Source organism: Corvus hawaiiensis, chromosome 3, assembly GCF_020740725.1.
Source record: "Corvus hawaiiensis isolate bCorHaw1 chromosome 3, bCorHaw1.pri.cur, whole genome shotgun sequence".
Lineage (NCBI taxonomy): Eukaryota > Metazoa > Chordata > Aves > Passeriformes > Corvidae > Corvus > Corvus hawaiiensis.
This window is the reverse complement of record NC_063215.1, coordinates 79,287,078-79,309,107: the sequence shown is the minus strand read 5'-3', so window position 1 is coordinate 79,309,107 and position 22,030 is coordinate 79,287,078. Positions and strand designations below refer to the sequence as shown.

The following is a 22,030-nucleotide window of genomic DNA, read 5'->3' as shown; positions in this document are numbered from 1 at the left end:
ATTCAGAATTTTAAGGATGTGCTTATTTGCAGACTAGCTGACACTAGATGGAAGTCAGACTTTGCTGAATTCTTTAAATCCTTTAGCTGTTGAAATAATGAACCTTCTTGGTATTTTTTTTCTAATTCTGATTAAAGAACTGATTTAGAAATCTCTGTAACCATTAGCTGGTCAAACTGTCCTTTCCTAGCTACGGTATATTTTTTTCATTAATGTGTAGGAGATGGCAGGTGCCTGAAATTTTAAAAAGTAAGCAACAGATCTGCTAGCACAAGTATTAATACGAACTTAATGTTCTGGTTCATGTGTTTAAATGGCAGCTAAACCAAAGCATTCAGCTCATGTTGCATAATGCTTCCATTTATTTATCAGACTTCAAAGCAGTAGCAGATCAGTTAATATTCTTCTCAATGCAGCTTAATCTAATAACCTGCAAATAATTATATTAAAAGTTGATGCATAATTTTCAACTTTTAGATGCAGAGCAAGCCAAATCCACTTCTCTTTGCTGTGAATATCTTAGGTTTCTGTGCAGGAACAGGGAGGAGGAGAACACAAGAAAACAATGCTCTGACCCGATGCTGTTTGCTTTTGAGCGGTATTGCTGATCATACTGCTTTTAGTTAGTTTCGGTTTGTCTCAATTTGAAGGAGCATGAGATGCACCCCTCCAGCATAAAACAACATGGACAGTTTCTCAGAAAGTTGTCTCAGTCATCAACCCCCGCCCAAACTTACAGAATAACTTTGCCTAAATACTACATGTACAATCTGTTGTCAGGCGTGTTCTCGTAACAGTTGGTTTGTGTGCTAAAGTTGAAGGTTAAAATGCTGTAATAGGCCCAGCTGTCTTGTTTAAAGTGTGATGTTTTTGCTGTGAAGATTGGCTGTGCAGTGAGAAAGTGGTGTGTGTGTTAGACGTTGGTAGAGACAAGTTGTTGATAGTTCTTTAATTGCTTAAGTATCTTATCATCTATAAAGATAAGTATAGTCAGAGAGGCTCGTATACAGTCAGTTTACAAGGGAATTACTGCTGCTTTAAATCACTGGAGGCTTTTATGGAAATCTGATACTGCCTCTGAATCAACCTGAAGCAGGACTCGTTATGCACATTCTTTTGTTCCCACTTTTCATGTAGTTATGTCAACTTTGTGCTCAAATAGACTTGAACAAAATCTGAGCACAGATGATGTGGTAGGGATCAGAAATGAATTCTAACCAAGGTTCTATCAGGAAGATTGATTATATGTGTATTAAAACATCTTCAGAGGGAGAATGATACTTTAGTATCTCAGGTATAAAATCAGTGACTGTAATTGTGTATAGAAGGGAATTATATTTGGCTGTTTTAATAACATGTTTAGAGAGATTTGAGTCATATTTTGAAATTTCTTGCAGTGGTTTTGTGTTCATTCTGTGGATAAATTTTATTTTTGTGACAAGACTAGCACAGTTCTTTATATTAAAAAAAAAAAAACCAACCAAACAAAAAAAAAAAACAAACCCAGAGAAAACATTACCTAAAGATCAAATCCACCTTCGGAGGGAAAAAAAGAACAACTGGTTTTTTTGAGAAAAGCTTTTTAAGGTTACAAACTTCAAAAACTTTTTTAGAGACCTGTGGCATTTAAGATACATACTGACATTTTGAGGGGGAGGAGGGGGAAAACATCTCGATATCATCTTAATTATAGGGTTAATTGAGGTTAAATTCTGTATGTATCCAGGTATTTCCAACTTCGAACAATTCAGGTGTAGCTTCCAGGGAAGGAAGGGACTGTGTGGAAGCTTTGTCTATAGGTGATGGGGTACATAAACTTAGTGTCTATTGATTTAGTAACTGTATCTTATTCATAACTGTTCATGAGGAATCATGTTGGTTCCAAATGGGAGGTTTAATGCACACTGAGGGCACTTGGTAGTGCTGAATTTTAATACTGTTAAGTGTCTTCAGCAAGGTATTCTTGCGTCAGCCTCGGATTAACATAGGATGAATAACAGAGCAATTCATCAGCTAGGCAGCTCTGAAGAGTGTCAGCAAGAAAGCTGACGATGATGAATTGGAGAGAAATGGATGCTGCAGTAGATGGCTGCTCCAGCCAGCGCTGGGGTGTTGAGGGATGGCAGTTGGTATTTAGGTGTACGCTGAGTAATTAAGTGAGGAGGGACCGAACGCTTTTGCTCAGCTGAAGAGAGAAGAAAAAGAAACGTGTCCCTTCTACAGTCCAAAAAGGTTATGAAATTCAACAGCTTAAAATGACAGATGGACAACCGCTTTTTTAATTCACTGAAAAAGATTACATCAGTCTTTATTATTGATAAATGTGAGTTATGTTTTGAAGACAGACTTGTGAACTTCCCTTCATCTTTGCAGGCTCAGCAACCTTATATGGCATCAAAAATTTGCATAAATTAATTTTGAGGCAGATTTAGTTTATTCTGGACTTAATTTTCCTTCACGTTCTGTGTTAGCCTTTCTTAGAGCTCATGGCTTTCAGTTACTTTGTTACTTCAATTACTGGTTACTTTCAGTTTTAATTTTTAATTTTTTCCGTTTCAGGATAAAAGAAAATAGTTGGGATTTGGAGGGGGGATTTTCTTCCATCAGCCTAATAGCATAACTAAGTGGTTTTTGTCATGTGCACAGGTCTTTCTAATCCCATTTAGTATGGTTTGTAACAGAATTGTTTTTGACTGCTTTTTGTTATATTGTTGAACACTTGATACATGGAGAACAGTTTAAAGTAATAATATTCAAGTCTTCTACTTTATTCGGGCTCCTCATATGGATTTTTTTCTGACTGCTGATTGACTTTTAGGTTACTAAGCCGGTATGTACAGGCTTTTGGAGCCCTGAGCACAATTCAGTATTGAAATCTGTATCAAAGAAACATTTCAGTATGTTGCATAGCAGTCATAACTAGTATAGTGTAATGGTATTTTATAGTATAAATCGTTGCACAGATTAAACTACATTTCTAGTATGCTTTTCTGGATTTAGCATCTGGGCTGCTGAAAGTTTTGAGGAGTTGTTAATAACTAAAATGTATTCATGAATAATCGGAAGTATATTGTGATGTCTCCTTCTTCAAACTTTTATTTTGTGCTCTTAGTTTTAAATTTCAGATAAAAGATGGGATACTAATAAAGCACTAACATTTAAGGAACTTTTTTTCTTAGTCTAGTCATGGGTGAGTGGTTTCTCATAGGATGTAATACAGCTGAAGCACAACTTAACCCGCTATAAGCTTTTATCTTTTCCCACACCCTCCCCTACCATGGAAAGTTGGGACTTCTTTTCCCTCCATGGAAAGTGAAGGAATTGCTAAATATTGCTTGGAATGAAACCTGGATAATCTCCAGGCTGTTGAGCTAATTAATGAAACAATGCCACAAATATGAGTGCAATAGTATGCAACTATCGATGTTGGTATAATGAAAAAATTAATAGAAAGGACACAGTACATTTTAAAAACATGTTACTGTGTAAGTACCTGCAAAAATTGTATTGTATGTTAGTTTCGAAACTGCTGCATTAAACAGATTATTATATGAAAGGAACAGAAAAATCAGAATGTATTTCCTTGAGATTTGACATGTCTTTTTTGCTCAGAAAGTGTTACTAATTTACAAAAATAATACGACAATTTACTTAGCCTTCAAATGTTCTGAGATTATGCATTACACGTATGAGAGATGGAGATTTTTATATTGAAGTTAATGTTTGTTCAATCTAATCAAGATTTCCTCTGCATGTAGTGTCTTTTTCCAATGCAACCTATGCTATTTTTTCTCATGCTTGTCACACTGAGCCACTCCAGCCATTCCTTGCCCATACCTGTTCTGACATAGAAAAGAATTACAAAGCCAGGTGTATTTATTTTGCAGCACCATCAGCGAAACTGTAGTGTAGTCACTGGCACAAAAAGTAACATCAAACAGATTTTTTTTTCCTGAACTGAAGGGATTGTATTTGGAAATTGCATGGAAACAAAATAGTCTTTGACATGAGACCTTTGAGACCACTTTCTCTCTGAAGTAGACAGCATCTTTTTTTGTTAGCAAAGTTAGTGGAGCTAAGTGAAAAACAGTATGAGTTACCAGAATGGTGTTTTTCAATCTACTGTTTGCAGACTCACTGCATATGAAGAGTTGCTGCAGATAACAGAGAAAAAGGAAGTCTGTTATAGGGAGATTTAAATAGGCTACACTGGGCTTTCACTTTTTTTGGCAACTTTTTGTTGTTATGTAAGTGAAAAAAGTTGAAGACCACTGATGTAAGGGCATTTCCATTATAGTAATTGTCCTTGGCTGTGGACTGAAATAAAAATTTGAAACAAGAAACTTCAAGAAGATCACAAAATAAAATAGTGTTCACCATTATGTGTATTGAAACTTGTTTCACCTATCAGCCTTTATTCTTACTTTAAGACTTCCTGATGTTATATATTTACTGAGCTAGTGAGCATGATGATGTTTTTCCCAGCTGAGATGTAGAGAATCTAATTATAGTAATCTATAGAGTCCAGTTTGCAACATTGGAGCTCCAAAATATTAAGATGTTAATTGCCAAAAGTACGTATAAGAGATGTAACCTACTAAATTCAAATAGGTATGCTATTATTATAGAATAATTTCAGTAGTAAACTGTCTTTAGGGCATCTGAACCTTTCAATTTAAATTCCATTAAAGTAGCTACACTATTGTAATTTGTGGACAAGGATATTAAAGCCAGTTTCAGATGCTCAAGTACCTTTAGCTGTAAACATTCCAAGAAATGTTTCAGGTTATTTCTCGCCCCCCTCCCTCCCCAACTTTTTCCCCACAATAGACAGCTTTATGAGCTGATAGAACCTGTTGTTCAGTGTTAATGATAAATGAGCTTGGGAAAAAAAGAACTTACAGAAGAGGTTGTAACATGTTTAATACATACTAGTCAAGGTATAGATCATGCTAATGTAGTAAGTGTGTTCTTTAAATCAATCCTGAATATAAGTGCTTAATTTGTAAGATCTTTTCTGGTGGATTGAAGAGATAGATGGAACTAATATAATTGAAATCTATGCTGTGTTAGAAGCCTGTAAAAAGCTAAAAAATTACGTGAATTAAACTTAGCATTCTGTTTCAATATTGGATTCTGTTTATTCAATACTGTTTAATTTCTGTGGTGGCTTGCACTTTTTCAACTTGTTAAGTTTGTTCCTAAAAGAGGCTGTTCTTCAGTCAGTTTGTCAGCTGAAGAGAAAATTGATGATTCTGTAGCTACTCCATAAAAACTTAGATTATCTTCAACATTTTAATTATGCAAGTAGCAGAGATCTTGGCTACCAGACTGTTAAAATAAATATTAGTTTTGTTTTAATATTCTCTGTCTGTTTCTACCATGTGTGTATATAGACATGAGTACAGTCTATCTCCTGTGCTCTCTCCCTTCCCGCCTCCCTTTTGTGGTAGTGGTGCTTGTTAATACCTCTCCCTTATAGTAGTAGGAAGTGCTTAGTGAGTAATAAATGTCTCTATGGGCAAAATTTAATATCATGAGAATTACTTATTTTTTCTAATGGAATTAAAAGTAATACATCAGGTTGCTGTAGTGTAAAGCCAAAGGGGTGGAGGGGAGAATCTACTGAACTTCGATGAACTAAAATGTTCTCTTTGTGAATGAAGAACATGTACATTAGAAACTTCAGCATTGTAAATCTTTAATTTTAAGTGTGTTTGTTAAAAATAAAACTATCTGGTTTTAATAAGTAATGTAAATAGATTTTTATATTTGACAGGAAGCAAAATGAATATTTGCATTTCTTAAAATGCAGCATTGAAATTTACTTATGGAACATGGTGGATATAATAATGCAAACCTGCACATGGAATTTTTTTTTTTTTGTGCTGGTTGTTGCCTGTTGTCTGATATCTGTTGGCGTCTTGCAGAGCATCTTCTTTTATAATAAAACGCGTTTTAGTTAATTCTCCAGATTATGACAAAACAGTAGTCCTTCTTTCATTATAGCTTCAGTTAGAAAAGCTCCAATCTCAACTTTTGCTGTAATGGCAAGAGGTAAACACTGATGCTGCATTATCTTATCTAGTTGATAATTTCATCGAATGGTCCCGGAACTTGTTGTGCCAACTGTTGAATGTACTGGGCTGTGAAATAATCGGAACTTCAGCTTGCAAATACCAAGCTATTGTTTTCAGTAAAGTTGAGTTGAAATCTGCTTTCTATGCTGCATTGCAGTGGAAACCAAATAGTTACAGTGTGACAAGATGCCATTTTTTATTGCCAAAAGAGAGTTTCTGGTATTATTCTGCAATGTGAACAAATGTTTGCCAGTTTTTGTGGAATTTAAGTTAATTTGTAGACAAATAGGCCTAATGAGCCTTTGGTTGTTTAATTTTGAATTTTAGAGTTCATGTTCAACAAATGGCTTGTCAGGTAATTTCTCCAGTTTACAGTGCTGCTAATGCCATGCAATATCTGCTTTTTATTAGTCCCTGAAGTCTAGATGGCACTTTCATTTCATTTCATGGGACCCATCTGGTGCAGTGCAAAACATCTCAGTTGTGCAAGGTTTAGTAATTGTTTGTATGTGCCCATAATTTACTTCATTTTTAAACTTCTGACAGCTAGGTATCAGAGATTTGTGGTTTAATGTATTTTTCTTGCGTTTTCTAAAGGCGTGTAGGAGTTAACCAGAACAACATTCTTTTGAATGTTATCTTCACTTAATGTGGCCACATAAAGTGAAATGACTTAAGAAGATAGATTGACTATTCAGGTACATCAGCTTTGTATGAGATACTGTTTGTTTATCTGATAACAAAATATTTTTGAAAACTAGTGGACATGGTGAAAAATTCACCTTTTGAAGTACTGCATTAGTTAAGATAGCAGAGTAAAACTTAAATTACCTAATGTGTGAAATTGTCATGCTGTGCATATAGATTGGTTACCTCTAATACAATTTGATTACCTTTCAGTGTGACCAGTACAGCTGTTTCACATGCTAAAATGACATTCTTATCCTTCTTTTCTTGTTGAATGCTAAAGGTTAATATTTTTAATTGCTTATTACATATTATCTTTCCTTGTTTTACTGTAATTTAAAGTCTTTTATTCAATGAAGCCCAAACCAATATGAATTTAACTCTCATGCTGCGTAAAGATTTGGTATGTGGCTTTCACTTAGCTCTTACTCCTGTTGGTAGCTATGGCTTTGCTGCTCTGTCCTTTCAGTAGTATATTTTTGTTTTTAAGGTACAAATTTTGTATTACATCTCGCTTAGCTCAGATAGTACTACAAAAAGGAAGCAAAGTGAAGAAGATAGGGCCTTTCCTTTTAGTTATCAGAGGAGGACCTTAAAACACATAGCATAGCGAGCATAAGCATTTTTTTTTTCTGAGTATTTTTCAGGATTGTCCAAAAACTTTTAAGAAAAAATGTATCATACGGAGGTGGGAAAAATCAGTGGAAATTTGTGAACAAAGTGTGTGGGAAAGAAAGGGACGCTTTGAAAGGGACACTATGAAAAAAAATGTATATTAAAAAAATTCATGTGGAGTGCTTGCTCCAAAATGTATTTTAGTAAGGAGTGCAAGGTGTATGTGAAGGTGTAGGCAGTATGAAGATGGATTTCATTCTTAGAAATGTTTTGAGTAATGCAAGTAGGCAAGTTTAATGTCAACATACTTGTTTTTAAACCGCTGACTTTTAGAATCACTTAACACAGGAGCTGTAATGGTGGCTTTTACTGAAAAAGTTGAACTACAGGTACCACCTGTGAAGAAGTTCCTCTGAGGTATACCTGCTGCTAGGGCTTTTTCAGGTGAGTGATAGGTCCTTGCATTGCATTGGAGATGCTAATGTCTGAATGGATGTGATGGCTGCCTTGGACTGATGCTGCTGTTAGCAGTGAAAAATGTCTTCCTTACGATTCTTGTGCAGCAGGCCATGGAGTGCAGCACATTTTTATAATAAAGGTGATGAATTTAATCGCAAACTGGCAGCCAAATGGAAATTGCAGACCTTGATACTGGGAGAAAATTGCCTATAAAGCAACTCCTGAGAGAGCAGGCTTTAAATTTATCCACCCATTTCGACATTGAGGAGAACACAGGAATTGCAGGGTATTTTGCTTGGGCTGTTTAGTTCAGATGGATGACACTTTATTCTTCCTTTATTTAAGAACTAGTTACAGTGTTGCACTGTTTTTTTAAAAATAAAAAAACCCTGCCCCTTCTGCTTAAACTTTACACAGTAACTATTTTGGAAAAATCCGTTCCTTTATTTGCTTGATATTTGCTCCTATTAGAAAATAGGACCTAGTATGTATAATTAAATGAAACTTGGCAACTGCCTCACAGACTTCCCCTTATGCCAAATTTAACCCTAATGTGATATGAGATTTAAAAACCACATAGCCTTGTATTTGAAGACTATTTGCATTGAAGCAGTTCCCTAAATAATTGAACTGGTCTTGAAGTCCCACTGGAAGTCTCTAGCAGTATGTTAATGTAATTTCTGATAGCAGCACTGCATTTTTCAGAGTTGTCGGGACTGATACATTTCAGCAAATATTAACCCCTTATATTTAGCAGTGCCGAATGCTGATGTTCTTCCTATATGATAACTAGGAGCTGAATGTACAAATATGATTCCCATGTATGGTGAGCACTATTTTAAAAAGAGAAGACAAAATATAAGGAACTTAGTGATAGATGGCATGCTTATCAGCTGTTCATAGAAAAAACTGCAGATAATAATTTAGAAATAGATACTTGAATTGGACACTGAACTAAATGTAGTCACTAAGACACTTCTGGACTGTTCTTTTGAGTGCTTTGAGAGGTGATCATTCAGGTGGGAGTAAGAATGAGTAGCATTGGATTTTGATACAGACTTTGAGATGAAGAGAATAGGAACACTTAAGACATTGAGTGTGGCATCTGTTAAAGTTATTCCTTCAAATGTTTTGTTGGTCCAGCTTTTCCTCTTAAGCAACATCAGAAGTAAAGGTCTGTGTTAGAATGATTCTCTTGGTTATATGATCCCTAAGGTAAAATATAACCTAATTTCTTGGCCAACATGATGAATTTTTATAGCAAGTATATGAAACAGGAGCTGCTCATTTCTTGTTCGTGATTTAATTTTGTTATGCCCTTTAGAAAATTAAACCTGTTAGCAATTTCTGATAGATTTTATTATTTCTTTTTTTTTTTTAATTATTACTTCATTATTTTTTTGGCAAAGTAAAGCTTCCTGAGAGGTAATACTCTTATTAACAGGAGACATAAGGGTTATTAACTCACTGTGTGATGAAAACAGTTGAGCCTGATTTTGGCAGTTGTTGGAAATCTGTCCTACACAGTATCTGTAGTTAATGAGTAAGTCATCCGTATTCCTTTGCTGAAAGTACAGATTTGTAGCAAAATTAAATGAATGGTTGGCAAGTTCTTGACTGTCTGTTACCGTTATTTTCGTTTTTCAATAGAAAATACAGAATAAAGTTCCTATAGAATATATTTTCAGTATAAATTTCTATATTTTCTGATCACCGGAAAGCTGTGGCCTAACTTGCTTGAGAAATATGCAGTAGCATTTATAATCTTGTTATGTTGGTGTTCTAAGACTGCAGTAGATTCAAATGAACATATTAACTGGAATTCTGTACTTTGGCACATGAGAGACTAGCTTTTCCTTTGAACTTGGAAGTAACAGCAGGTAGACAAGTTCAGATACATACAGGCATCCAGAGTTAGCTGGTATAACTTTTACCCCTGTTCCTATGCTTTTTATTGCCTTCTATCTGTAAGCATTCAGAGGCACCTATTGAACTTAGGAAAGATCAAGTACAGGTGTAGAATAGAGCTGAAACTGGAATGTGTTTGCTGATTAATAGAAAAGATTATGTCCAACCTGTTTACTGCAAAATAGCTGTAGGACCTGTTTTTGTTTTAATTACTGGAATCACCTTGGAGGGAAGTAATGGAAGATAGTTTTGAAGTAATTTAGCAGCTTGATAATGCAAAAAGTAGATTCTTGTTGGAGAAGGTGTCCCTGTTTCTCTTTGCTAATTCTGGTATTCAGTGAGTTCTTCAGTGATCTGTTTCAGCTCAGTAACCTGGAAGAAAGCTAATCAAGCAAACCAGAAAATGACTAAGAATAGTCTTTCACTTGATTAGTGAGTTGAATTGGCCTACTAAGACAGAGCTGGTGTGAGACGTTTTAAGGAACTTCATTTTTCAGCAGCAGTGTGTTGCTACTACTAGTAACTCCTCTTACCTTCAAAGGAAGGAGAATTGGTTTAGCAAACCTGACTTCTGGAGTAATGGTCCAAATTTCTAATTTTTTCTGGACTTCTGTGCATAGTCTGGGATATGTAGTCTCCTTCTTCCAGAGAAGCGAACTTTCTTGTGTTGTCATTTTTTTAATCTATTTTTTGCAACTTTCTCAAAGTATGCAGCTCTTCTCTGGGATGAGTGGTGTCCTTTTTAACTATGCAATTTTTTTCCTCTATAAAAAGAGCAGGAATAATTTCATGCAGCTTGCTGTTGCTGTTCTTTGCATCTTCCATTTGGTTATCATTAACTTTGTTTTTCCACTGTTCTTTCTTCCTGTTGGTTAAATGTCTTTGTAGACTTAGGCTTCTGTATTGCCCTTCACCTTCGCTAACTTTCAGATAAAAAGGAAATAAACATATAACCTAAAATCCAAAATAATTTAATATCCTCTTAAAAATGAGTTGTAATGTGTGTAACAAAACTACTAGTAGTAGCATTTTACTTCCAGTGTAGTGTATGATTAATGCTGTGTTATTTTCAAACACTGATGTAGATTAATTTTCAAGTTAATTTTTTCCTACTGGTTTTTTTTTTTGTTTTGTTTGTTTTATGCATATATCAACACACAGAAAATGCCTGTTCTAACTTTTTGCACTATTTCTGTGTGTGTGTGGTGCACTTATGCACCTGCTGGCTTGTTTCCAATAACCGTGATTGCACTGGTGTTTACCCTCTGTAGTTGTGTAGTCACGTTCACAGTTTGGCAGTATTGTCTGTATTATATCAAAATGGGTTTCCTTTTGCAGCCTTTGATCCACTGTGGTTTTCACCTTGAGTTTTAACAAGGGAAATTGGCTTGGGTTGCTTTCTTTATGCCATTCATCTGCTCTTGTCTTCTTTATCTTTTCACTAAACTGGTTTTTTAGGTCTGTGCTTGTAACCAGATATATTATGCTGTCTACTTCTACCTCATTTTTCTACTTCCCCTTACTGATACCTACATTTTAAGCTTTCAGAAAGCTTTCTCTTGTGGTGAAGCAAGATATTCTACAGTGTGCAGTACAAAAAGTCTTGATGCTACCATAAACTGATGAAGACAGTCTGTGTCTTTTCACTTTCTTATTTATTTGAACTTGTGTGTTCCATGCTGCTTGCTTGTTCAGTAATGGTAACCATTGTTTTATTTTAAGTGTACTCTGTTATTTTCAATTCTGTTTCTTTAGGGGTCCTAATATTAGTTATTTTTTAAATGTCTTTGTTATCCTACTCAGAATGATGTGGACTTTATTTTGAATTGGTACTGTTGTACCTTAGCATTATGTATAAGAGAACACATCTTTTTTCCCACTCAATTTACTTTGTATGTAGCATTGGATTTAACCTGCTACGTTTTTTATTCCAGTCCTCCTGTAGAGTCTCAATCTATACTAACATTTAATAGCTTTCATAGGTGTTGTTTACTGCGGCCTTCCTGTTCATAGTTTAGTTTCTGTTTTGCTTTGTTGACTGAATTTGTAAAGCTGTTTTCAGTTTGTCTCTAGTACATAACATACATTAACATTAGTCCTTAAGGAAGACTTTTAGATAGTGTGTCAAGTCATTCCCAAGTTAAGGAATTGATCTGTGCATTTGATCGTGGGCTAAAATCAGTTAAACTGAGAGGTTTTTAAAGTTTTCTTTTGAGAAAACTTTATGAACATCTTGAAGTCCAGTTTTGTTCTTGTTCTTGACATTGCATTGCCGTGTTTTTAAGAACAAAGGCATCTTCCCCCCTGCAACTTCTATCTTTCATGTTCTTAACCAGATGTAGTGTTAACAGCAGATTATTTAATAAAGAAAAGATTGTTTATTTAGAGCTGGTTTTTTTATTAAGGTCAGGGTGTGAATCTGTAAAATTAGAGTTGTCTTTTGATTACTTTTTTGCAAGAATGAAAAAGGAATGGAAGGAGATAGGAAACTGAATTTACTTTCCAGTTTTACTAATTACTGCTACTTCTCTGAGAGGGCAAAAGTCAGTTCACTGACTTTTGGCAGAAACAAAGTAAATTTTAATATATTTCTCCCAGCTGTCTGGTTCACAATTTTGAAATAATTCATCAGAGTCTTAGTAAATAAGAGAAGTAGGTTGCTTAAATACATGGGTCTCTTAATTTCATTGCAGAATGTTCTTCTATATTGATATCAACTAAAAAGTTTAATTTAGGATCTCCATCCAGTATAGGAAGTTGTGAGGAGGTGTCCAGATGCTTCATCATGCAGTCAGCATTATCTTCCTGTTCCACTTTAATTTCAATACTGACCCACAGGAGAGATGTTGCAGGTGACAGAGATTATTCCCAAAAATGTTGTGGTGGGTTTATTTATTTATATACGAATTTGCTCCTTAAGGAGGAGTTGAGGGATCGTGGGAGACACCTAAATGGAGTGCAAAGCTCCTAGTGTTCAGTCTCCTTTTGAAGTGCACAGCTGCAATTTGCAGTTCAGTGTTAAGCTATTTTTTTCAAAGTTTTTAGAGGAATCATGAGAGTTGATACCAAGGCTGCTGCTTCTCAAAGCTGAGAAAATACACCAACTAAGACGTTGTGATTTGATACTCACCACAGTAATGAGTAGCAGAGCATTACTCATATAAACTTTCTCTGTCAAGCTGAAATGTATCCAGCATGCATCCAGGCTGCTTTGAATAGTAATTATAACTAGTGTTACTGGTTGTATTTCTAGTTCTTCACTACACTGTATGTAGTATAGACTTTACCTAGAGTGCTTTTTGGTACTTTGAAGAACACTTTGTGGTGTGATAATGTGGTTCCATGCTCTGTAGGAAAGTCACATTGAAATGAGTTTTTGAAGTGTCAGAGGACCCCAAAAAGCTCTTCTATGGTCTTTTCTGGGTTTTTTTTTTGTTTGTTTGTTTGTTTGTTTGGGTTTCATTTTGTTTTGGTTTTCTTGTTTTGTTTTTTTTTTTTTTCGCCAGCACAGTGTAATTGAAAGCAGTCAAGCTTCTCACCAGATGTTCTGCAGGTCTAGTGATAGGAGGGGATTGCCTATTTACCTTTTGTTTTTTCTTTATCCTTCAAAGAGGATTAAAAAAAAAAAAAATTGTTTCCCCCTGCAGCCAGTATGTGAGAACAGGTGAAAGAGAAGAGTTAAAGAGACAGAAAATAGAAGCCTGAAAGGATGTTTCAGGTTTTGGCTGCTTTTGTACTCAAAGCTTATGAAAACAAGTCTGGAATGTTAAATGGAGGAAGAAAATGAAACTTCTCTACTCCTGCTCAACGCAGTATGTGTTAAAATTTTATTTCCTTCTGGTAACGTAGCCTCAGCTATATACCATTACTAGTTGTGCATGGCTGGGATTTAATGAGTGATGGCTCATCTGCTTGGGTGGAATATAGATCTGGCAATTAATGTTGGAAGCAGTGGTGTAAGCTGGTGTGTAGTCAAGGCCTCATCTCCGTTTCATTTTGATACCCTGTATTTAAAGTTGAACTATACCTTAGCATAGTGGGGGGCATGGGGTGGTTAGCAAGGGTGGAGAGAGAGGGGGAAGGGCAGGGAGGGATATTTCTGTGGGATGTTTGGTATTTTGTGTTTTTTAGCAGGAGGTGGTTCTCCTTAAGATGTGAAAGATAAACCATAAAACAAAATTAAAATAGTGACTGTATAGGCAGGCTGGCAGAGGTGATGCTATCTTTTACTGTAGTATCCGGTACCAAACACTATGACACTGAAAAGAAATACACTATTATCATGATACCAGTAATCCTCATATTTCTAGTGCATAAACTGAAATCCTTTTTCAGCTATTCAGAGTATGGGTGTGTTTCTGAAGAAATATATGAATTATGTAATGTAAAGCTTCAGATACGATCTCTGGAATGTGCTGTACTATCATATGTATTTTAAATAGCTTTGATACAACTGGTGATTAAGTTTGCATTATACATTCCACTAAATGGCCTCTTCTGCTGTTTTAACTTTCCAGAACTACGTGAAGCTTCTCATGCCAAATGTGTGGTTTAGGCCTCAATTAAAGCAGTGAAAAAGTTTTCAAGAATGAACATGGGGGAAAAAGTCCTAGTATTTTAAAACAAAATGCACTTAATTTTTTTTTTTGTGGGAGGTTGCTAAAGTGAGTACTTTTATCATGTTGTCTGGAAGTCTGCCTAGATATAAATAAGGTAGATCACATGTTTGCCTTTGAGCACCTAAATTTGAGCACAAAAAGGTTGTCCTGCTTGAGTATGTGCTGTGCCTCCATGCAATCTCCCTTACTGAGCTCACAGGACAGGGATGCTTTACTCCAACCTGAGAAAGCCATGTATTTGCTGTTGTGAGTTTATGTGCATTTGGGGAGCGGACTTGGGAGAGCAGACTGAGTTTCCTGTGTTGTAAGCAAAAGCATGGCTTTCTTCTGAAATCTTAGAGCTTATGAAGGTATACTTTTTAAACAGGAAGATACTGTGTTAGAGCACAATAGTCTGGTGGTGTAGCCATCCTTCACCGTTTGTGGACTCTTTGGAGGTATAAAGAAATGTTGGGTGAAAACTAGGACAAACTGAAGGAATGAAGAATTGTATATTCCACAGGCAAAAAATGGGACTTGAGTATGGAGAAAAGACAGTTTGGGAGTAGGAGAAGGTTTGGGATGAGGAAAACCGGAAAACAAAAAGTATGTGTCTACTAGAGGAAACTGCTTTCCAGAGCCTGGGGTAAACTCAAAGTTTTGGAGTCTTGCCATGTCTTTGCTGTCAGGAAGTATCTATGAAACCCAGAGGCAAATTGTCTCATTGCTCCTGTGCTGCTGGACAGTATCTTCTTCTGCTGTCAGTTAATACCTTATTTCATGTGGCAGAGGTCTTTGCATGGGAAAATGCCAGCCTAGCTGACTGGCTGAATTTAGCAAGTTACCAGATAGGAGCACAGTTTTTTTGTGGCAGTAAAAGTGATCCATAAGATGCACACAGATGAGAACTTTCAGGCATGCTTGTTTTGGAAGAGTGATGTTTCTGATACTGAGGGAATCTCAGGCAGCAGTTCTCTGAAGCAGTATTAGGGTTTTTTTTTGTTTGGTCAGGTCTTTAATATTGTAAGGAAAAAACCTCACATCTTTCATTTCTTTATAGTGTTTCATGAGACTGTTCATAAAGGTCTCCCTCCCAGCAGAGTGTGATTCAGACTTTAGAAAATGCCTCTCGGTGTCGAACAATGTTAACTTAGACAATAAGGTATAGACCAAGACAGTGTGTATTTATTTACATGGAAAGAAGCATTGGGCTTATTGTTGAGGGTGATACTTTATTGATGTGGTGTCTCAAGGCAGGGCCTAAATATGCAGTAATCGCAGTAATTGTTACTGATTAGTAATAGTAATTGAGGATTAGAAGTCTGAAGAATTATTTCAGTTAATAATGACATTTTTTGCTAGTTTGGATCCAGGGGTAAATAATAATATTGTCATAGTTCCCAGGATAGTTACATTGTGCAACTCTAAAAATAATAGTAGTAGTTTATCAAGGAATAGGCACCTCTTCACATTCCTGAAGAGTGTACAATTGTTTTTTGAGGAAAGGCTGTTGTTTTATTAGGTTTTAGTGGATTGCTGTTGTGACAACGGACATAACCATGCCTCTTGGAATCTCCTGTCAAACGGCCTAAGTTACCTATATACCTTTACAAGGATATCTCCAAGGTAGTTTGGACGTGTACTGATCCAAATACTCTGAGGGCTGTTTTGACTCTGGCTGCCTCACCTGTCAAGGCAGATCTGCCTAATGGGGGACTGATGTTATATGCAAATCAAATACTGTGTGCCAAATGAACAAGAAGGATGATTAGAAGGCTCAGCCTAGTCTGTTTTATTCTGATTACTTCTAGAAGTAGTACTTCTAGAGTAGTATCACTAACCAAATACTTCTGTTTACATAGTAGGCAGGCAAACTACATTCTCATTAGCTCTGTTATGGTTGAAGGGGGTGAGCTAGGTCTGTGTTCTGTCTTGTTGAAATGAGAACCCACCTGATAGAGCAAGTTGCACTGCAGTTTTTCAAAAGCATGTATCTGTTTATCGTGTAAAGGAGCAAAAAGAGTGTGAATCTACTTAGGCCTCTGGTAGTTGATGGGGTTTTGTCATAGTATAAAAATAATATCAATTGAGGTTTTTTTTTGAAGAGCTTTGTTTTTTCTTGACAGAAATGAAACTTTGTAAGATGATCTAAGTAGGTTTTAGCATACTCAACTGCAAATTAAGTTGAACATTCCATTCACTATGTGGAATAACTAAAATAGGACAAGTAACAGTTAATGCCTTTCACTGCAGTAAAAGAAACATAAATAGTAATGTTCTTATTTCTCACTTTGTTGGAGGGTGATGATGGTAGTGGATTCTTTAAAGTTTTGCTGGCTCTGCATGTTTAGAAAGAGTTAGTTGCCTTGCTGATTTCCTGCTGGTTGGTAATGTGTTGAGTCAGATGGCTGAACTAATGTATGGTACAAAAGGATGGATAACAGTTAGATTAGTGTACTAATATGTCACTTCATTTAATGTTCAAGTCTGAAAAAATACCTTTATTAAAAATTACAATTGCCAACAGCCTACTTTTGAACCTTGAATTTAGGTCTCAGTCGTGTGTAAGATTTTGTTTGATTGTTGCCAGGTTTCACTTCCCTGGAGAACCATGTTTACATAGGTATATTTATCATTTAGAAGATTATTCAGGTGTATGTATTTGTAGTGAATTCAAGCACACTGGTTTTTTTTTTCTACACTGATGAAAAATGATCACCTTTTCAAAGTTGACTGGTTATCTTAATCACTTCAACGTGATATAGAAGTTGTTTAACAGTTTTAATAGAGGAACTCAGTCATAATTTTTAAGTATTTTTTTCTGTATGTATTACCTCGCATAAATACAAGCATTTTTTAACTCCTTTCAACACCTTGCTTAAAATATTCAATAACGTTACTTAAATTTTTTGCTAGTCATAGTTGTCCCTGGTGGTGTTTGTATAATAAATTACAATTTGCATTAAGGTAAAAACTGTTCCTATTAGCATATGTTGTTTGTAATAGATTTTTTACTCATGTTTTGACAACCTCCTTTTAATCAGTTCTGCTTTTGGCACAGCTATTGTCACTTTGTTTTAGCTTATAGAGCTTTTCTAGGAGTACCCATTTCATAAAGTCATAGAATGGTTCTGGTTGGAGGGACCTTCAAGATCATCTAGTTCCAACTTCCCTGCCATGTTTTAACCAAATTTCTTTAGTTAAACTTGGCATAGTAATAAAAATGGACTGATGTGTCTGGATGGAATATTTATTCTAGAACTAAATTTTGGAGTGTTTTCCTGCATGAGTATGTGTTTTGCTATTCTATATCCAGCTCAAGAGTTTTCAGGTGTGTTGGATGTGTATAATCTTCTAACACAGTTAGCTAATGCTTAATTTAGGGTTGTAGTTTGGTCAGCTGTGTTGTCAAATTTCTTAAGCTATGGTGTTGGTTATGTATTTGGTTAAGTAGAGATTGTGATTAAGTACAGATCTTGTTTATGTACTGACTAACTCAGGGAAATCTTCTAATACTTAAAAGTTAATTTGAAGTTGCACAGTGCATGTTCATAATATAATTTATATCAGAGCAGTGCAATAGTTAATGTATTTAGTGTTGTAGATGACTAACCAGTCAGTGCTGGTACTTGTCAAGCAAAAATAGTTACTTTCTTAGTCTTGTGAATAAAATGCTGACAGAGTCAGGTAGGGCAGCGTTTACAACAATACCGTGTGATGGGGAGCAGTGTGTATAAAAGTGGGATTGTGTTACTGTTGTATGCGATCAGCTAAGAAAAAGTAAATTGGGAATGAGAGGCACTAGTCAGTCCTATTCAAATGGATTAGATTCCAGTTGAAGTGATGAAAGCTGTCAGGTTGGCCTCTTATGAAATTGTACTTCAGGAATACATAGAGAGAGATGTTTCTTAAAAGTACTGGAATAGCTTTGTTTTGACATGCTAGCAGGTTAGAATTAGAGATGTTCTCTTTGTAACTAAGTCAATTATGTCTAGGTATGCTTGCTTTCTCACATTTTGGTGTTTCGTATCTTCCAGTATTAGGTAAATTCTTCAGTTGGTAACCAACAGTTTGTTTAGATGTCACGGATACAAAATCTATAGTGCCTAAATACACGCTTTTATGATTATAAAGTGTTTCCATCAGCATCTAAGTAGCAGTATAGTATATTCTTATAATAATGCATAATGTTAATACATCACAACTAATCAGCTGATAATGACTAATTTTTTTTCCTCCCTTTTATTTCATGAATCATGTAGGGTATGGTCTGGATATCTAGTGGTTTTCAATGTGTCAAGTGATCACTGTGTGCATGAACTGTAGAAGATTCGGTTTTGTGACATAGAAAGACATACAAAACTGAAAAATTGGCAGAACACAGGAGGGATATGCATCTTCACTTCCCAGCATTTCCTGAAATACTTTATATTAGTGACCAAGTTTTGTGTTTCCTCAGGTTGCCTTTGTATGTAATGTAAGAATGTATGAAATTTACTCGAGCCCTAAAACAATTAGTAAAATAGAGAGAAGAAGACCCACGTAACATTACTGTGTTAGTGCATAGGTAATTATTTTTGGGTGGTCATGGAGGTAAAAAAAAAAATTCCTTCACTCCTTTCATACAAAAGTCAAAGAGTACATTAACCAGTGGAATGCTCTCTTGTAATTGCTGACTGTGGAGGATCATTGTGGATGGTTCCCAAAGACTGAGAGAATATCTCTGCATGTGCTCCATGTTGCTCTTTGAAATTGGTGAGTCTTAAAGTGCACCTTTGAATACAGGAAAGAAAATGGTGCTGCTGTTTAATTTTCAAGTGGGGCTTTTTAGTAGTTTTTACTTCTCAGTTCCAAGAATAAGCAATTCTAAAGTTTAGGTAACTCAGTCATGATTTATATTTTATAGTAAACTTCAAAACTCATTATTTTGAAGGGTCTCTGCCAGGAGTTTGTTTAAATTAGTTAGTTTTGTTTTAAAGGTTGTAAAATAGTGTCTTGCCCCTTACTTTCAGGCACTTCTTGCACATACTGGCAGAATAGCATAGTGTGGGATTTCAGTGCTGATACCCAGGTGATTCTGATATTAATAAGACAGTTGTGTTCTGAAGCGCCCAGTATACATTTTGAGAGAATGTTCTTCTGGCTTTAACTGGAGAGCTTCCCATTACATAACTTCATTGTTGTTGAACATAAATACACTTCATTTCATATGCGGAAGATACCTGTGGAAAGTGGACAGCAGTTGATTCTGGTGTGAAGGGAGCATGGAATAGTGTGTGGGTAGAGAAGTTCCATTGCAGACCAGTCAATCTGCATTGTTCACAAAGATCAATTTCAAAAAAAAGACAGTAAACAGGTAACGTATTTTTTGTAAAAAAATACCCACCTGAGGAATTAAAACTATAGAACTTACCTCTGAGCTGATACTGTAAAGCTGATGTTTTTAAAGAGCACCAGGTAACACTGTTGTTTAAATCTCACAGGAATGGATGGCTCTTTTCTTTAATCTTCTGGATGATTAGTAGTTCATACAAAGTAGTATTACTGCAGATTATCCCACATCTAAGGTGTTCAAGTTGTTTATAATTATGGTTACCTGCCAAACATTTGATTTATGCTACTGGGTATGGAAAGAAAAACACACAAATAAAAACTCTGGATAGATCTAGAAGCTTGATGCACATTTAGCTGTGCTGCTTGTAACTAAGGAAGGACTTGAGGAGCTGGAGTGAGTCCAGAGAAGGGCAGCGGAGCTGGTGAAGGGTCTGAAGCACAAGTGTTCCAGAGGAGGATCCGCTGAAGGAGCTGGGGGTGTTTAGCCCTGGAGCAAAGGAGGTTGAGGGAGACCTTGTCACTCCTTACAGCTCCCTGAAAGGAGGATGTATCCCGGTGGGCGTCGGCCTCTTCTCCCAGGCAGCCAGTGGCAGGACAGGAGGACGCAGTTTAAAGAAAGACTGGACGTTGCACTTTGTGCTGTTGTCACGTTGGTATGTTGGTGTGTTTGGTCACAGATTAGACTGGATCTCAGAGGACTTTTCCAACCTAATTGCTTCTTTGATTCTGTAAGTATTTAGGGGCAAATTGCTGCAAAAGGGAGCTAGAGTAGGTTTTTGAGAGGGTAATAATTAAGCCTGATACAATATGAGCCACCAAATCTGCTTCTGCAGTCGTGCTGTGCTGATGGACTTCAGTTTAGTTTTACAGTTTTCTCTGTATCAGCTAATTACTCATCTCAAGAAACTTTCCATTTTCCAGTGCTGCTCATTTGGGTGTGGATGGATAGTGTATGTCAGTTGCTGTGTTATGTTAGTTGAATATGCCAAGTAGACTGCTGAAAAGTTCTTTAAAGTATCCTCTTGGGAACTTATAAACTGATTTTTGTGTAAAAGGTATTTAGGTTTCTGGAGCATAGTGCTGGGATATGATGAGACAAATACAAGAACTTCATCTCAAATGTACAGCTTTTGGAGCTTACCAAGAAAATGAGGAGACTGTATGCAATCTCCTTTATATTGTTTTTTTTTAAGCAAATGCAGATTGCCACTGGCAGCTGTAATGCAGGATTGATGGGCTTTTTCAGACCTGCTCTGGCCTTTCTGACATACCATAATATTAAATAACATAAATGCAAGTTTTAGTAAGTGGAAACAAACGCATGACTGTTTTAAATTGCCAGTTAATTATGTCAGAGTTCAGTGTCATGCTCTAGACCAAAATTGCTGATAAATGAAAATTTTTCAGAAGTGGCCTGTTTGATCAGCTCTACTTGATCCTAAGTTTATTTTTTTTTTTTAAACTCTGTGTTGGTTTCTGAAGGAAAGATGCTATGAATCTTGTTTGCCTGATGCTTAGGCATGTCACTGATTTAATATCAGGGGTGGGGAGTGTAAACGCTTGCCAGTGTTTTAGACCGTGTGCTGATGATGCATGCAGGATACAAGTCCATGTGGCACAATATTAAAAATGACTTGGTTTTTTGCTAGCATTGCTATTTCTGCTGCATCAGCAGTAGTAGCAAACAGCACTGGTGTTAACAGTGAAGATTATTAAAATTGTGATGAATAAAACCAGCTATTTCTTTGCCAAGTAAGCATACTAAAGCTGCTAGATTAGAAAACACATGAGTTGCAATGTTCCACCAGTAATAAAGCGCTTTAAAGCTTTCTGTTGACATTTATACAAAGAGAACAGATGACTATGCTCTATTTGGTTTTGAAGTCAGTTTGATACAAACCTTACAACTGCCCACAAAAGGAGGAGTTTTGCAGGCTCTTAATGGCAAAAAAAAAAGACTGAATTTTGACACCAAGAGTGCTGACAAATTGCTGAAAGTGCTGCCCACTTGTCATTGGACTGACAGTTTAATCATTGAAAGTGTACTGTTAGACTGGGCTCTGAGGAGCAAAGGAGATGAACCTATAGTTTTTCCAAAGCATTAAAAGATGAATTGAAATTTGAAATGCAAACACTTTTGGGATTTTTTGTGATACTCCTGAATGACTTGTGTGCCATATTCTCGGTGGTGTAGAGTACTTTGACATTCTTTTTAGTTCTTCTGAGAGACTAAGTGTCTATTGATCCAGTCCGTTAATGGTGTGATGTCACTTTGTTTTTTCTTTAAATTTTTTTATCATAAAAGTTGTATTTAAATTTGGTACGTGCTGTGTCAACAGTATTCTTTCT

At 36.0% G+C, this 22,030-nt stretch overlaps 1 protein-coding gene across 14 annotated transcripts in view; it reads left to right on the top strand.

Moving 5' to 3' along the window:
* The window catches only part of QKI (QKI, KH domain containing RNA binding), a 157,571-nt gene that overhangs the window by 8,818 nt on the left and 126,723 nt on the right, over window positions 1-22,030 (top strand). Inside the window, exon 1 of one of the 14 annotated variants that reach the window (XM_048297851.1) lies at window positions 15,087-15,092. The exons of the other annotated variants lie outside the window; for them this stretch is intronic. The gene's annotated coding sequence lies outside the window, so the exon portion shown is untranslated. Of the gene's footprint in view, window positions 1-15,086; window positions 15,093-22,030 lie in introns of those variants that run through there. 14 annotated transcript variants of the gene reach the window in all.